Raw genomic sequence first — 16,210 nt, 5'->3', positions numbered from 1 at the left:
ACTGGTTTTCCTCTGCTCTGCCGAGGAAAACCTGGCCCAGTTTGCCCAGGATGATGCTTTCCACCTCCAAGCAGCACAGGCTCTGCAGGCTCAAGTTGTTCAGATCTCCAGACTTCAGCCTGCACAAGCTCACCTAGGAAAGGCCCCTGAGACATCACCTCAGCACCCTTTTCCAGGGCCAGCCAAAGCCTGGAGCCTGAACATCTGTCTCCTGGCCCTCCCTTCAGAGGCACCTGCCAGCCATCACATCTAGCCACAAACCACTTTCTGGAGCTGGGTGTTACACAGACTGGCTGCCACGATAGGTAAACAAGGGAGCAGAAGCCCAGTAGAGGGACAAGGATCTGCAGTGACTGGGTGGGTGGTACACACCCCCAAGAACTGACCCTCCCTGGCAGGGAGTTCTGCAGCTGGCAGTGGGGGGAACTCTGGCACAGGTCATACATGATTTTCTGTTCCTTTTTCACACCAGGGCTTGGGGCAGAAATCTGTGCCCAAAGCATGGGGACAGGCAGCACTGGTGTGTGCTCTGGGCAGAGATCTCTGAAACGAGATGCCTGGTGCTTCAGGAAAGGGAGATGGACACTCAGGGCTCTCTTCCCTGTGAGCTGTCGGCCAGGTACCTTGGTGACATTTGGGTGCAGTGGCCCTTCCTTCCTCCTCCCCAGCTGCACGCGGGGAGATGGTTGGGATGCCAAACCACTTAGGTAGGTGTGACCAAATAGCCCTATTGAAGGGAGCAAAACCAGTATGACTTCCTTATTGTGCAATGATTAATAAAGGCTTTCAGCTCTTTTTCTCCATTAATTGTGAATAAGCAAGTCCTTGATCATTTCCTTATCCAAGGACTGAGTGAGATTCCTTACAGCATTCCTGCCCCAAAGTGGCTGCACTGCGCTGGGAAGAGAAGTGATTCCTGCAATATTGAAACCACACACAGGAAAACAAGAGGCTGAAAAACTCTTTCCCAGTTCACCTGTGCTGAGGACAGCTGTCACAATATGATACCAGTTTTGGGATTAGGGAGACCCAATGCTTCTGCCTTTACCAGTTAAGTTTTACACACTAAATCCTAACTTAAATGAGCAAAGCAGTGGTCGGCTTTTGGGCAGGAAGAGGAGCGTGGCAGGCAGCATTTAGTATGTGATTTTTTCAATATTATAGTTCCTACTCTCCCTACAGCTTTCCTATGGCAAAATTTTCTGCATGAGAACTGTCCCTCTGTGAAACCCAGGAAACACTTTTTCCCCCACCTTCACCTTCTTAGTCTACCTTGTATATTCAGATGACCTTTTGTTTTTAAGGGACAGGTTCTGTACATCTTTACAGACTAGATCTGCTCTCCTTGTCAGCCTCAAAGCCCCTTGCAGAAAAGCTTTACTGAAGGAGAAGTTTGGTTTCTTCTGGCCATGCTGGAGCCATGTCCCTAGGTGGGGACCCAGTTAACCGGGCTGGGTGGTGTCCCAGAGAGGTCTCACTTTACTCGCAACCAGTCATGAAAAAAACAGAAGTTAAAAATGTTGTAGAAACTGCAACCAGGTGCTAAGGGGAGCAAGAATACATGAAAAGTGAAAATTTGCCTTTTTTGATAAGCCGTTACAAGTAAGTTGGGTGTTTAGGAGGGAACATGCGCTGGTGTTTCTAGTCATTCAGTGAAGATTTGGTGTTGTGTGCATGTTTTTAATGAGACCAGAGTGTGCAGAAAGGGCTCCTTTTCTAACCTATATTGTAGCAATTTGTGCATGTCTGTAGCTGTGGGTGTTATGTGCTTTCTACTCTGAGTGGTAAGTTTCAGTTTGATTCTGCTCTCGAGAGCTGTGGGGACAGTTTGCACTTGCCTTATCAATGCAGAATCCAAATTGCTTCACAGTGCACACAGCCCCCTGACACTGCAAACTGAGAAAATACACTTTAGGCACAGAGAAACGAGAGGTGACAACCAGAGAGCTTTTTCTCAGCAGATCATCCAAATCTGTCAAAACCCTCACAACCCAATCAGTGGGGCAATAAGCCATCTCAAGAGCTGCCACCTCGGTGCCACCCTGAGATGCCCTAGCCAGGACCCCAGCTAGCAGAGCGAGGATCCAGGGCCAGGGGTCTTTTCCTACATCCCCTTTGCCCTAAAATCCTGCTTCAGCCCTGTTGCCTTGCGCTGATGTCCCAGTACTGGGGGCCCAGCCTGGCAGCTACAAACAGGGCAGCTGTAGGAGGTGCTTGCCCATCCCCATTCTCCCCTGGGCTGACCCTGAGCAAGACTGGCCACATGCCCCTGACCAAAACTGTGCCCAAGATTAGAGCTGGCACCAAGGGCAGGGCAGGGCAGGTACATCCATGGCCCTTGGGAAGCAGCTCTAGTTTGGCTCCAAAGGTTTATGGTCTCAACAGTAACCCCTGTGCCCAGTTGTGTAGTCCATTTCCAGATGAGCATTGCTATCTTTACATGTGTTTGCTATAAACACCCACCTTTAGGCTACACACCAGTGTCTGTACTGGCTGTCCTGCTGTCCATACCTGGGCTGTGACTGAGAGGAGCCATTCAGGAGGAGTTCAGCACAGCTCCCAGGGGATACCCTGGTTCCTATTGCCCTCCTCAGGAGCCACATGCAAATCGCTGGGAGATTTATTCATAAAATACCTGAGTATTTCTAAGATGGAGTTATGACCTACATAGCAGCTATGTGCAGATTTCCTTCCTCCCTCGGATCTGCTTGACTTTGTAATCCCCTCCAGATCAATATTCAGGAATGACTGTGTTGTTTGCTGCATTGTTGTTGGTCTTGCTTGACCTCAAACAGCAGGAGTTGAGGTGGAACAGTGGCTGCAGGTGCAAATGGTTTGAGATCTGCTGGGCATGGGTGGGCAAAATGGCTCAGGCCCTTCTGCTGTGCGGGCAGGATTATCCTCATCCTGCTAGTGAGCACGCAACAGAGAGGCAGGCAGAGGAGTGGAGGGGACAAACCTCATTGGAGGCAGAGTGCTCTCCAGTTTCCTTCAAAATCTTAGCTACTCATCCAAAATTAGGAGACTGGAAAACAAGGGCCCTCCCTGACCATTAAACCCATTTCCTGAAGCAGCACACACCCCTGCAAAACACTCTAAGTGCCTTGTTAGACTTGAAGATGCTAAATCTCAGTTCTTTGCCACTGGTCTCTTGCCCATTATCTCCCTCTGCATTCTTAGTCACAAGGAAATACCTCAACACCGTGTGAGTCTGACTTCAAAAATATATCAAGAGATGGACCCAGACACAGGTTCTAATTTACCCCAGATTCGAGGTGTTTAAGTGTGGAAATACCAGTTGATGCCATCCTTACTACATTCTTTAGAAATTAATATTCAGCATAATTATCTAGATCAATCTAAACACTAAGGCAGTGATGAGTATCTACACACAGAAATATATCCAAGATCAAGCTTATCTAACAATGGAGGTTTAAAGAAAAACTTTTTATTTTTAATCTAAAAACTTCAGTATTTCAAGGCCAGAACTAAGCAACAAAGACAAGGGCCCTGGAGCCAAGATGGCTGTGTTCTGGTTTTGGTACCTCCACTAACCAGTAGGGAGGTCTGGAAGAAGTCAGTTGACCTTCCCATACAGCACCCAACTCATTTGTAGAATAGGTACAAGACTTGTTCACGCTGTGGTGTAGGACTAATATTTGTACCTTGTTTTGAGATCCTCTGATGTGTAACTGTGTGTAGTTTGTTGTTCATAGAGAGAAAAAGTTGCTTACAGTACTATCTGCAATATCATAATATTTAGAAATCCTCTCTTATGGGCTATGACTACCCTGAACTCAACACAAACTCTCTCTGCCCGAAGGACCTTACAAATGAAGCACTATTAAAAACCAAAAAAACCACAGTGGCTAGGTGCACAGCTTAAATTTCCATTTTCTCTCAGCGTTTTCCCACGAGGGGATTGCATGTGAGAGCACACAACAGAGAGTCAGATCACACCCGGATCGGTTGCGCTGGCATGCCATTTGGCAATACAAGAATGACATAAATTAAAGTGAAACCTCTTCACCTCACCCTAAGTGAAAACGCAAAGAGCAAGGGGGTTGAGGAGGAAGGGGATATATTGATCCATATCTACTCAACAGTCAGACCAGTGGTGTGGTGGCAACAGAACACATGCCTTTGCTTTTTCAGTAACTAATAATCTATAGAGAACCATTTCCTTTTCCGCTGTTGAGATAACACATTTGCCACCTCAGCTTCATGCAAATAACTCATGTCTCTGCTTACCTAACTTACCTCTCTGGTGCAGACAGAAGGGCAGAAACCTCCCACCAGCACTGGGATTGCTGTGCTGAAAAAAGGAGCCATCTCACCCAGAACTTTTTGAAATGCTTAAATCACTAGAGGACAACTGCACCAAATGCTCTGCAGGAGAGACACGGCTTCATAAGATCAAATGGGTTGATTTTGCTGGTCTTCAGTCCTGCCTCTGACCCACATGTGGTTTACAGGCTGGAATTGACATTATCCAAAGAAAAACATTTGGTATCTCTGCACACAGACCACAGCTGGTCAACAACTCATCCCAGATTTAAACACAATGTATTAACTCTCATCTGTTGCCAGAAATTAATATTACATGCTATTAAAAGCCTGGACCTCTAGAACTGTGCTGAACTGAGTGGGCCTTCACATCGCTTGCAAACAAACAGGTACCAGGTTGGACATGTGTCTGCATCTAATGGAAACCTTGTTCAGATCAAAATGCTGACACCACTTTCACTCACTCACATACACTCACCTCTCTCCCAGCATGACCGCACTGCAAGCAAGGTTCAAATGTCACGCACCAAAAAAACTTATGAAGAGATAGAATTAATTAATCATGTCCACACATAGCTTCAGGAGCAGCCCTTGCTTGCAGGATCACACACTGGTTTTCCCACAGGACTTGTACCTTGCTTAGTGCACAAGGCGGGAAATGCTCATCCTACGTGGGACAGGGGAGGGATGCCATCCCTCTCACCCCATCTTTCTTTCCAGCTACATGGCTCTGGCCTTTGGGCTCCTGCCCCGCTCTCCAGCTGGGGCCATTTGCTTCTGAGTGCTTTCCGTGGACTTGTTGGAAAGATGGCTGAAGGCTTCACCTGTGTCAGTTGGCATCCATGTGGGAGAGGGAGGTGGTATCCCTAGGCTGGACTGAAAAAGAAACAAAATACAGGAGTTTCAAGTCAAAAACTCTCTTTGGGTGCCCAGAATTTCAGGGCAGTTTATCCCATATGTTATTTGACTTCAGCTTATTTTAACCTCAGGGGTCAGCTGGGAATCCTGAGCACCTTCAAACCAAGCACAAACCAGCCCAACCTGTGAAAACTCAGGTTCAGTGACTTGCTCCATGCAATCCACAACTCCTTGGGTAACAGCCAGGGGAAAACATTACCCCTAGGCAGCACTCTGGCCACGACAGCCCCTTCATCTATCCCTCCTCTTCCAAGAGACCACCTCCAAGGTTTGGGGTTTACACATTAAAGCCTCCTTTAGTTCCCAATTCCAAAGGCCAAGGGCAAAGGTAATACACATCCCATAAAGACCACATCATTATCCATGTCCGTGAAGGACTGACTGAACCTTAATTCCAGCTTTTCTCATCCTCTGAGGGCCTGAGATTTCTGCCTCAGTGCTGTTCTCAGCAGCTGCCTGGGCAAACTCTGAGGATTTGGAAAGCAAGATTTGTCCATTCTGTGGCTGTCCCATGGTATGGCTGCACAACACAGCAGGATTGGCTCTTTCCATGTATCAATCCACCAGCTCTGCTAGCCATGGCACTGCTGCCAGGAGAAGTCTGTCACCCACGATGCAGGCTGGCACAAGAGGGTGGTGAACATTCCGCTCTTCCTCTCCATCTCTGTCACCTTTCTCATTCTCCCCTTCCCTGTGCCCATCCCCGTCCTCCTGCGTTCTAGGTGAGCATCCCTGAGGCTCCTGGATCCCTGCCAGTGCTGCAAGTGGGTGGCCACCAGCTTCTTCAGTCTTCCCAGAAGGAGAATTTCTGGTGAAGTGAAGCAGTGAAACACCACCTTTCTTTGGAAAACACAGTGCCAAATAAGTGAGAGGACCCACACAACAAAGGACACGGGTGAGATAAAATACTAAGAGAGAGAAAAAGAAAAAAAAAGGAAGAACGTATTTTCACAGTCTGTAGATGCAAAGTGAAACTATTTTGATAGATTGAGCTCTCCCATATTGAAAGGTCCAGAGTTTCTCATCTCATTTACTCTGAGGCATGAAATTTCACCCATGACTTGACAAACTGTAACATCCACGATGCTTTCTGGCTCCTTGGAAGCCTGTTGCCACCCTGCCAAAGCTCCCCTTCAGTATTTTGTTGGGTTGATATTACCAAATTACTCTTTTTTTTAGGGTTTTCCTTCTTTTGACACATCTTCCTTTGCTAATGCTTTTCCCTGCAGTTGAAAATCCAGTGATATGGAACTGGTGCTCTTGTTAGGACACTGACATCTCCATGACTGGATACAGGCAGCCAGGGAAGAAGGTAACTGGGTCCATGTTAGCAAAGTTTCCCTTTTACTGACAAGTGATCCCCCCCAGCTTTTTCATGGATGCTGAGAAAATTGCTAAGCTGCTAATGTATGCAGGAGCCATCTGCCTTCAGGCTCTTCACAGAGATTCACCCAGCTCAGCAGAGGGCTGATCTGCCCATTTGCAGCTTTATTTCAGATGGTCTTCAACTACAATCCATGTAGTGGACATTTAAATAAAGACTGGTGGACATCTAAATCAATGCTTCTTCAGAAGAATTTTTGATGAAAAGAATAGTGTTTCAACCTGATTTTACAAAAGCTCAGCCATGTGCTTGCCTTCCCATACTTAGCTCAAAGGGATAACAATTCCATATACTGTCTTTGAAAAGATTCTTCTTTTACTCTATTCTGTTTTAGAAAAATAACAATCTAGCCACCGGGATGAAGGAATTGGTAAATGTTTCAGTTTGGACTGAACATATTTCAAAAGGAAATGGCCTATCTCAAGGAAGTTACAGAAAGGTTCAAAGGAGTGGGTGACAGTCATTAGCTTGTATCATACAAGGAAACAAACATGGATTAAAAATCTATTATCCTGGGATTACACTCTGGATTGTCCTCCAAGCATTATGAAAGGTTTCTGTCTCCCTGTTGACAAATCGTCTTCTACAATGTTGTCCAAATACACAGTGTTTCATCCACTCATTGTCACCATTGCTGTACTCTTTGATAAGATAAGAAGATAAACCAAAAGAGAGGTAGCTGGTGATTGGTTGCACCACCTGTGAAATACTCACACCTGATGCGTTGCTTGCTAGAGTTGTTGCTCAGATACTTAGGATGTTTCCTTCTTCTCCCTCATGAAAATGTTCCTGTATCATCTTGCTCAGTTTTAGCATATGTGTGCTATGCCCTGCTTCGGGGATAACTAATGTACTTCTAGAATGATTTTTAAAAGCTAGGAGTAGGGTAGAACAAAACACAAAATCTATGCTTTGGAGATTTTTTGTCCTAGTATACACAGAAATTAAATTGTGTTCGTCTTCTCCCTCTGCTCTAAGGACAGAGGTAGGATTAGTAATCCAGAGCATGTCAGTCTTCAAGTTCTCTTGCAGCTTTTAAAACATAGAGAGCAAATGGCAAATTTACCTTTCATCTCCTTTTGAAACTTAAGTTAGGCCTTGTTGGTAACAAGTGAAATTAAACTGGTTGTTGCTGTTTAACTTCTCCATGCTGTTTCCTCACATGGATTAGTCATGACCAACTCTACTTGGCAACTGTCCTTACAAAAAAACAGAACAGAGAGAAGGGTTAAGCACTCCCATACAATTTACCCAATAAATTTGTCATACCCCTCATATAGAGTTGTCCCTCCAGTTCTGCCTGTTCCCTAACATATCTGGCAGTTTGAACAATGTTGGCAATATTTGAGCAATTAGGCATTCCAAGTGGAAAGGTTAATACACCTTACCCTCAAATGCAGGGTGTGTTTTGTCTTATGCCTTTAACCATCCTTGATGAGCATCGATTGCACAACAGCCGTGAAGTAGGAAGGTCTTTCAATTTCAGTATGGCCTAGCTTGTTTTGGTTTAGCAAAAGGCCAATAGTCCAATGCAAGGATGGGATAAACACACTTTGACTTGAGTGTTACCGAGGCAGATCAGAAAGAGGGAACTTCACGGTGGTTATCACTTTCTGAGTGTTAAATGCTTTGGTCATCCTGGCATGGTTGCAAAACCAGGTAAAAGATAACCCATAAAAGAAAACTGTCCGATGGAGCTTGAAACAGAACTGTCAAGGAGGTGTGAGACCTGTGGTTTATTTCCTACTTTTTTGGCTGAGCAGCATTAGGATCTCAGTTTCTTTTTTGTAAGTTCTAAGAAACAGTGGTCTGTTTGTGGTCCAAGCAGCGAGTTCCGGGCAAGAGCGGGCAGAGCTGGAGAGATCCTGCAGCCTTGCACCAGCTGGGACCTGCAAAGATCACAGTCAACCAGGATAAAAGCACCTCCCAAGCCAGATAGCCAGCCCAGTAGCTGCCATCCTCAGCCCAAGTCACTACTGAAGCCGGAGAGGAACTGTGAATTGCAAACAACAGCACTGCAGAGGAGCACCCCAGGTCAGCAGGAGGCCAGCAGCCGCTGGACCAGCTGCCACAGCCCCTCTCTGCCGGCAGCAGGGCACGCCCAGCGGCCAGCCTGCCTGCCCTGCCCAGCAGGGATGCTTGGCTGCATAGTCAGGACCTAACTTAAGAAAAAAACAAATATAAGCAGCATGGAGAGATGTTTTGCAGGTCACAGCGATGCTGCCCATCCATCCTGAGCCTTCAGGGAAGGCCTGGAGCACTGGTCAACAAAGGAAGTCAGGTCTGGGACATCTACTTACCCCCTCTCACAAAACCTGAATGGGTTTGAATGACCCAACCCGTGCTAGGGTGCTCCTGGCAAGGCCCCACTCGCCTCGCCAGGGTCTCTTGTGCAGCAGCCCCGTTCTGGTAAAAACTGCTGAGAATTGGGCACCCGGCCTCGCGCCTTGTGGCCGGTGGTATTTCCCTTGCCGGGGTGATGTTGATGTTCGTAATGAAGCTTTGGCAGGGAAAGAGAGACATGTTGTAGCCATTAGCAGACATTACATTTAGAATTTATCTGGGAAAGGGACAAAGGATAACTCAGCTTGATTAGGTTATTGTACAAGTTTGGGTCTACACTCTCTATTGTAGTATCAGTCCCAGTCTTCACCATTTTCTTCCTTTGACCCAGAAAAACTTGATCATGAAAATAATGTTAGTTAGAAAATAATGGAACTGATAAGTCATTGCAGGCACATGTGTGTCTCATTATACATCAGTTTGGTTTCACTATATATTTTACACAATGTAACATAAATTTCACTACGCACCACAAGTATTTCAATATGTGATAGTCAGAAAGTGGCAGTTTACACTAAAAGTTTCAGTATGTGGTAGGATATTTCAAATACTATAAATTCTCCTTTTAAATTAAATGCATTGTGTAGATTAGTAAGAAACTCAGTTGTTTTAGTTTACTCAATGTGGTTTTCTTTCAGAACAGTATTTTAGTACTGTACTGTTCGATTGCCATGTTTATTTTATTAATACATATTAATGGATAATTAAGTGAAAATTCATTAAGTATACATCACACAGGACTCAGGCAGGAGTTCTGTTTCTTAGATCTTTTATGTCAGCTCAATTTATACCATATTAACAAACACACTGTATTTACAGGGACTATATTAATGAAAAGAATAAACTTCCCGTTATCAGCCTGGTTTTTAAAATTATTTTTCTTTGAGCAAGAAAAATTTGTGGGTTCTGAAAGCCCCTGTGAGAGTGAATTGTTAAAGCAATGGGCAGGGATATCCAGGGTTTGCACTGATTCGCCATTTATTGCAGATAATCACCATTTCAGTCACAACCAGCAGCAGAGGAGTTGGCACTGCCAGTGCTGTGCTGCTCCTCACAGCTTTGACCAGTTGACCGTAGAAGTATCATGTCAATCAATTTGCTTTTCCTAGCAAACCCCGCGCCAGTTACTGAAAAGGGGTATTCACCATGGCTCTGCTACACCAAAACCCTCTGTCACAGAGCTACCACATCATTGCTTTTTCACACGTGACGTACCTCAGTGCAGGAGGGTACAGATTACCTGAGAGGTACTTGCCATGAACCAAAAGTATATCAGAAATAATCACATGGGTTAGTTAAGCCAAGGCACGTCTGGCAGCAAGGACTGTCTCCTGCAACCTTGGTCAAAGCTCCAGTAACACTTCCAGCCTGGTGCAACAAAGCAATTTCCCCACATCTTGTACCTACCGTCAGAAATGCAGAAAGAATAATAAAAAAAAATAGGCTAATTTTTGGTTATGAATTCTCCTTCACTCTCATCTCCTGTAAACAGAAGCTGCACCAAGAACAGCCCCATGCAGTGTTCTCTTTTATTCAAAAAACAGCCTCAGCAAAGATCACGGGGCAATGCTGACCTCCAGCCCAAGAGAGAAACATCAGTCAGTTAGCTCAGCTCTGCCTTTTGCCCCTCAAGATTTAATCACATGGATAATTTCTAGAACTTTTCTCCCAATAAGGTCAAAATGTTAATGATCTGTACTGAAGTTCAGTGTTCAGCAGAACCAGAGGCCTCATCTGCCTGTCTCACACTCTGAAGACAAGGGTGACCCTGCACCGGCACGACTTTGGGTAAGCTACTTAGAGAGTTACAAAGGCCTGGATTAATTAGAAACTGGGTCTTTTGACATAACTCCTTGCCCCATGGCAGACCCAGCAGACCTCACTGGCTCCCTGCCAAATAGTTCAAGCACCTCTTAACCAAGGAAAAGGTAAAGAGCTTGGGTTGCAACGTGCTGGCTTTCAGCCCGGCAGCTTCAAATCTCCTAACCCACAAGAGCAGCTTATCTATGTTTTGAGGTCAGAGCCCTGATAACAGGTGCATGCTGGCACAAGCTCAAAAGTTTATCTCTCCAGATTGCAGCAATTCCCGGGTTTCTTAAAAGTGTGGCAAAAAGGGCCACCAAAGTGGCCAGTGACACACTCGGGGCTGGCTGAGTCTGTCTCTGTTAATTCATCTGGCAAAACACATCACCCCAAGTGCTTCTGCAGCTCACAGGAGCTGGAACTGAATGCATTCAATGCAAGTATAAAGTTTGGCTATGCTACTCTTCCAAAATTTAAATCCAAAACCCACAGTTCCTCTTGTCTGTAGTCTCTGACTAGCGTAAGAAAAAAATTGTGCCCCAGACACAGAAATCAAAGCTCATGAGCTGTGTCAGATGCTTCCCAGGGACCAGGCTGAAGGAAATAAAAATGTTTCTGTCACATGTGAGGCACGTGGACAGTTCAGGTTTGCTGTGACCTCTGCCTTCATCCTGGACAGGGGCTGGGTGCAATGAGAGCTGCCTTCCTGTGCCAAGCCTGAAGACCTGAACTATGGTTTCTACGTCTGCCTCCTCCGTGGCTGCTTGAGAGCAGCCCTGCTGTCTGTCTGAAAGTCTCTGTTTTGGACTGGGTAAAACCTGGGCTCATATCTCCCTTCAATAAGAAGTTTGGGATGAAATAAAGGTAATGTTTTTAAGTACATGTCTGTTTTGCAGCACAACCAAGTCTGAGCTGTCCCTGCTCCTGTTTAAAAAAAGGAGAAGCAATAACAGTGCAAGCTATCCCATATTCACTTGCTCCCGTGTTAGATCTGGGCTAAGATATACATAAAGCAATGTATTTATGCCCTAGATTCCACTGCTGATACTGCCAGCAAAAGCTAAATTACAGTGATTTTCCTGTAGTCAGGCTGCTAGTCCAACAAGTTTTGGAAGGAAGCAAATGTATTACACACGTCCCGCAAGTCCCCTCCTAAGCACTGTCAGGCTATAATTTTAGCTTACTCTTATTACTTATCATATATAATCGGTGTTGAGCCATCCTTTAGCCATCATGAAAGTTACATTATCAAAGGTGTTGCATTACTTTCACTAATTCATCTTGCCCAAAGTTTTTGGTATTTCTCAACTGACAAGGCAGAACAGCAACAGAAGCTGACAAACCATATACCAACTCACTGATCAAATCCAAACCTTTTCATTTGACCCAATTATGTTCCACTTGTAGCCAAAACCACACAATTTCAGGAAAAGACATGGCCATGCAGTATCCTCTGTTGTGATTTCAGAAGCAGCTGGCATAGGCGTGAAGACTGCAGTTTCATGTGTACCAGTAACATTTAATAAAGGACTTTTCCATCTTCACTGACTGAAGAGTAGGACCATTCCTCATGTGTAATTAAGCTGGTGAGTTTCCGTTGTTTTGAATATGACCTGCCTTTGTTTTCCTCTTTACTCAGCTCTGATTGAAGCTAATATCTGTTTATCAAAATCCTTCTGTTTTGAATCAATGCATCTCCATCTAGGCAAATCTGAGAGGGGAGATGCTCACAACAGTTCATATTCCTGGTAGCTGAAATATCCCTGCGGAACATCTCTGCTGCATTCATGTTTCACGGACATTTCTCTCTTTGAAGTCAACTTTTACAGGTTTTCACACTGAAAATTTTCATCAGTCTAATTTCCTCCAGCTGTAGCAGCAAAACATGATCATCAGCGTGCAACCTTGCAAAGTGACACCTTAAAGAAAAAAACTTGATAAAAAATGTTGTCTTGGCATGATGTGAAAATTTTTCACATCAGCAGTTTCCTGCACTCTTTTCTGTTGATTTTCGTCAAATCAACATTTCTTTGTTTTAAAAATAAAACAAATATTGGTACTTCAACAACAGACTGCAACAAATAGCATTCTGCTAATCTTACATGAGAAAAAAGACCAGTTAAACCAAACCTTCTCATTCATTTCTGCACGTCCCTGCCTCTCCCTGGTGTTCTCTTCAGGACAGAGGAAGCAGCTTTGCTTCACTTGTAAGCTTGCTTGAGAGTTTTGGTGGTTAAAAGGCTTTTCCCCAGTGTTCATATTACAGCTTTTAAACCGTGAGACATCAAAAACCTGCAAAATTCAGCATCTGTTGAATTTCATTTGTGTGGACAGGGAGGCATTTCTCTGTTCTGGATTTGGGGTTTGCAGTATTGTTTACAAGGATGGCAAACCTCCCAACTTTCATTTGCAAAATGCTCCATAGATACAGATGAAAGCCATGAAAGAGGCTCGGGGGGTACTTTTGTATCTTAAGCAAGATGGCCAAGTGAAAAGAAACAGCTTGTCCATATAAAGGGTGCTCTGGGGACTGCTCTGTGGTAGCACAATGCATTTTACCTTCTGGACAACTGCAAAAGATTACCAAATTGCTTGTTTAATGCTGGATTTCTATATATGGAAACCTGCTGGTTTCCATGCCCTGTAAGCATAGGATAACACTGAGGACAACACAAATTTCATCCTACCACAGTAACAGGAAACAGCAATCAAAACCAGGACAGCACAGAGAAGTGTACTGGAATCAACAGTTGTCCTCTGCAGCTGCCATATCAAATCATGTTTTATTTTTCAATTTTAAAATTTTAACATCCCATTACTTTCACAGAGCTAGCAGACCCAAAGAGCTGCAGAGGAACAAACCAAATCCAAACAACTTCTTACACGCAGAAGCATCAGAGGATGTTGCAGTTCCAGACTGTGTTTAGGAAACCCAAGAGGTGGAGGAAGTTTCTGCCACACGGGAGTTGTACCCGAGATTCGGCACTGGGGGCTTGCTTAAAAGGCACAAACCAGTGCTGGAGTAAAGGAATCTCACAGGTCTCAACACACCACAGCCCATGCAAAAAATCAAGCATTAAAAGCAAGAACACTCTAAATTCATTCTCAATACGAGCCATCACAGATCAGATTCACACCTTCCTTGGAAACTGACACTTGGAATTTACATTTATCCCTCAACTGCTTCTGTGGAAATAATGAAAACCAACAAAATGAAACTCAGGAATCAATCCTGATCTTTGTAGCGCTCCAACTAGGCATATCCTAAACCCTGGGTGGTGGGAGAGGGAAGCCACACTGTCTTTCTTGCTCAGTTAGCAATACCCCAGAGCACACTGAAAGTAATTATTTCCATCTGCCGCACACAACCTACAGACTGGTACTGCTGCTAGAAATCTAATATACCAGTGAGTAACCAGAAGCAACCTACTGCTTTCATTTGCGATTGGTCACAATGCTGAGGAGATGCCACAAGTGCAGTTCACTGTTAGCCTGTGCTTGATAGGGTGAATGTTTAGTGCAAGTCTCCAGACAGAGAGGGTATCAAGCAACAGCTGGTAGAGAACAGAAGTATAGAAAATGCCCAACCCACTGCAGAAATAACTTTTTTTCCTTTCAGTTTGTCTTTGAGAAGTATTGGACTAGTCAAATTTCCCCCTTCTTTTGAGAAAAAGCTGGTAATAACCCAATTATTTCTTGGAAGAACGATAACTGCTTTGAGGTTATGAAGTTCTTTGTGCAAACAGACACTGTTTGTAATAAAAAGTAATTTCCAGATAAATGTGTAAGCCTTCAGCAGGTACAAACATAAATTGAAGCAGAGCAGCTGCCACAGTTCAGCCCATAAAGTTCTCAGGTATTCATAGGATCACTATTTTTGAGATTATTGACCACTATTCACCAGAGCAGAGATGTCACTCGGCCGACGCAGCAGCACTGTCCTTCATTCCTATACATCTGACACAAGCTGCTGCATCCATATGTCTGCAACCCCTCCTTTCTAACAAGAGCACTGTGCTGGGTAGGGAAGAGAAGGGAAAGGGAAGTGAGCTGTAGGCATCATTTCAGTAGCCATTAAAGTCTGAACTATTTGATAAAACGAGGACAAGTTCTATTTATTTATGAGAGTTATGCAAAACGTTCCAGGAAAAGCAAAGCATTATTATCTGAAGGCAGAACTTAACCTTTGAACTGCGTAACAATTTTCTTCTTAACCATAAATACAGGACTACATAGGCCCATCTGCCTTCCACAGGTTGGTGAGTGACCACGTGTGTTGTGCCTTGATCAAAACACGGATAACTAAGATGATTCCCAGTCATTATTCACGACTGAGACCAGACCTCCCTCGGCATTAAGACTCAGCCCCAGGCACAGATGATGGGCTCAGATCGAATTACATGGCAAAGAGCAAGTTAGTGGTTTAGAATGACTGGCAGAATTTTAAATAAAGGATGAAAACACACCTTTTTTAAGAGAAGAGTCTTAGGAGCAAATGTGAAATCCAAAGTTCTCACATTTGCTAGAAACTATATTTTAATTGATGAAGAATCTGCCATTCCTAAAGTCATCCTATGATTCCCTATAAATTGCTCAGTAACTGGGAAGTGGACTGGCTATAAGCAAACAGGCTAAGAGGCCACTCTCCCATTGTTAAAATAATTGGGATGTCTTGAGATGCTCAGTTAAGGTAACTAACTAACTCTTGTGGTCTGATCTTGTTGAAGTATTTTGGATATTGTGTTTCTGTCAGTCCAAGGGATTTTTTTCTTCTTTTGGACAAAAGAGGCAAAACCAGTAGATCTGCATGATGAATCCCCAAACAGTCACACCCCTAATCAGACTGAACAGTACCTCTGTCTCAGACTGCAAATTTCATCCCTCCTTTCTTATTTCCTGGGAGCTGTATTTGTCAGACACAGTATTTTTCAGAAGGGAAAGTAGGATCCAGAATCTAAAATACTAGGAATGCCACCGCCTGCCAACCATATATACTAATCTGAGCCTTATCAAAGCAGACAAGAAAAACTGAGGGTGCTGCACTATGTTGGTTCAAATTAAACAAGCCAAGCAAAAAATTTTTAAAATTTTATTTATGAGATGTGAAGAAATTGCCTTCTACTCAACGAAACCATAGTGCTAAATACCAAAGACACTGTGAAAGGGGCGCCTCTATTATTCAAAAAATATTTGTGTGCTTTTGGTGGATTAATTTAACATTTTGGTCAAACACACAAACAAGCCTAGCTTTTTGTTGTTGCTTCAAATGAAGCCACAAAGAGCACAAAAGACATCCAACGGAACCAATTTAGGTTTATAAACATATTAATTTTAAGAGCACTATGTGTACACTTAAAATGAATTTAAAGCAGTCGACCTTTGCAGTACGATGCCCATTTTCACGGTATCCAAATTATCCATAAATCCAGATGCAAGTTGTCACAGACACTTCTTTGGAGAGCTTGCAAAGTTAAA

The sequence above is a fragment of the Hirundo rustica genome, chromosome 3 (assembly GCF_015227805.2).
Source record: "Hirundo rustica isolate bHirRus1 chromosome 3, bHirRus1.pri.v3, whole genome shotgun sequence".
Taxonomy (NCBI): domain Eukaryota; kingdom Metazoa; phylum Chordata; class Aves; order Passeriformes; family Hirundinidae; genus Hirundo; species Hirundo rustica.
The sequence above is the reverse complement of the archived record's forward strand: the minus strand, read 5'-3'. Positions refer to the sequence as shown.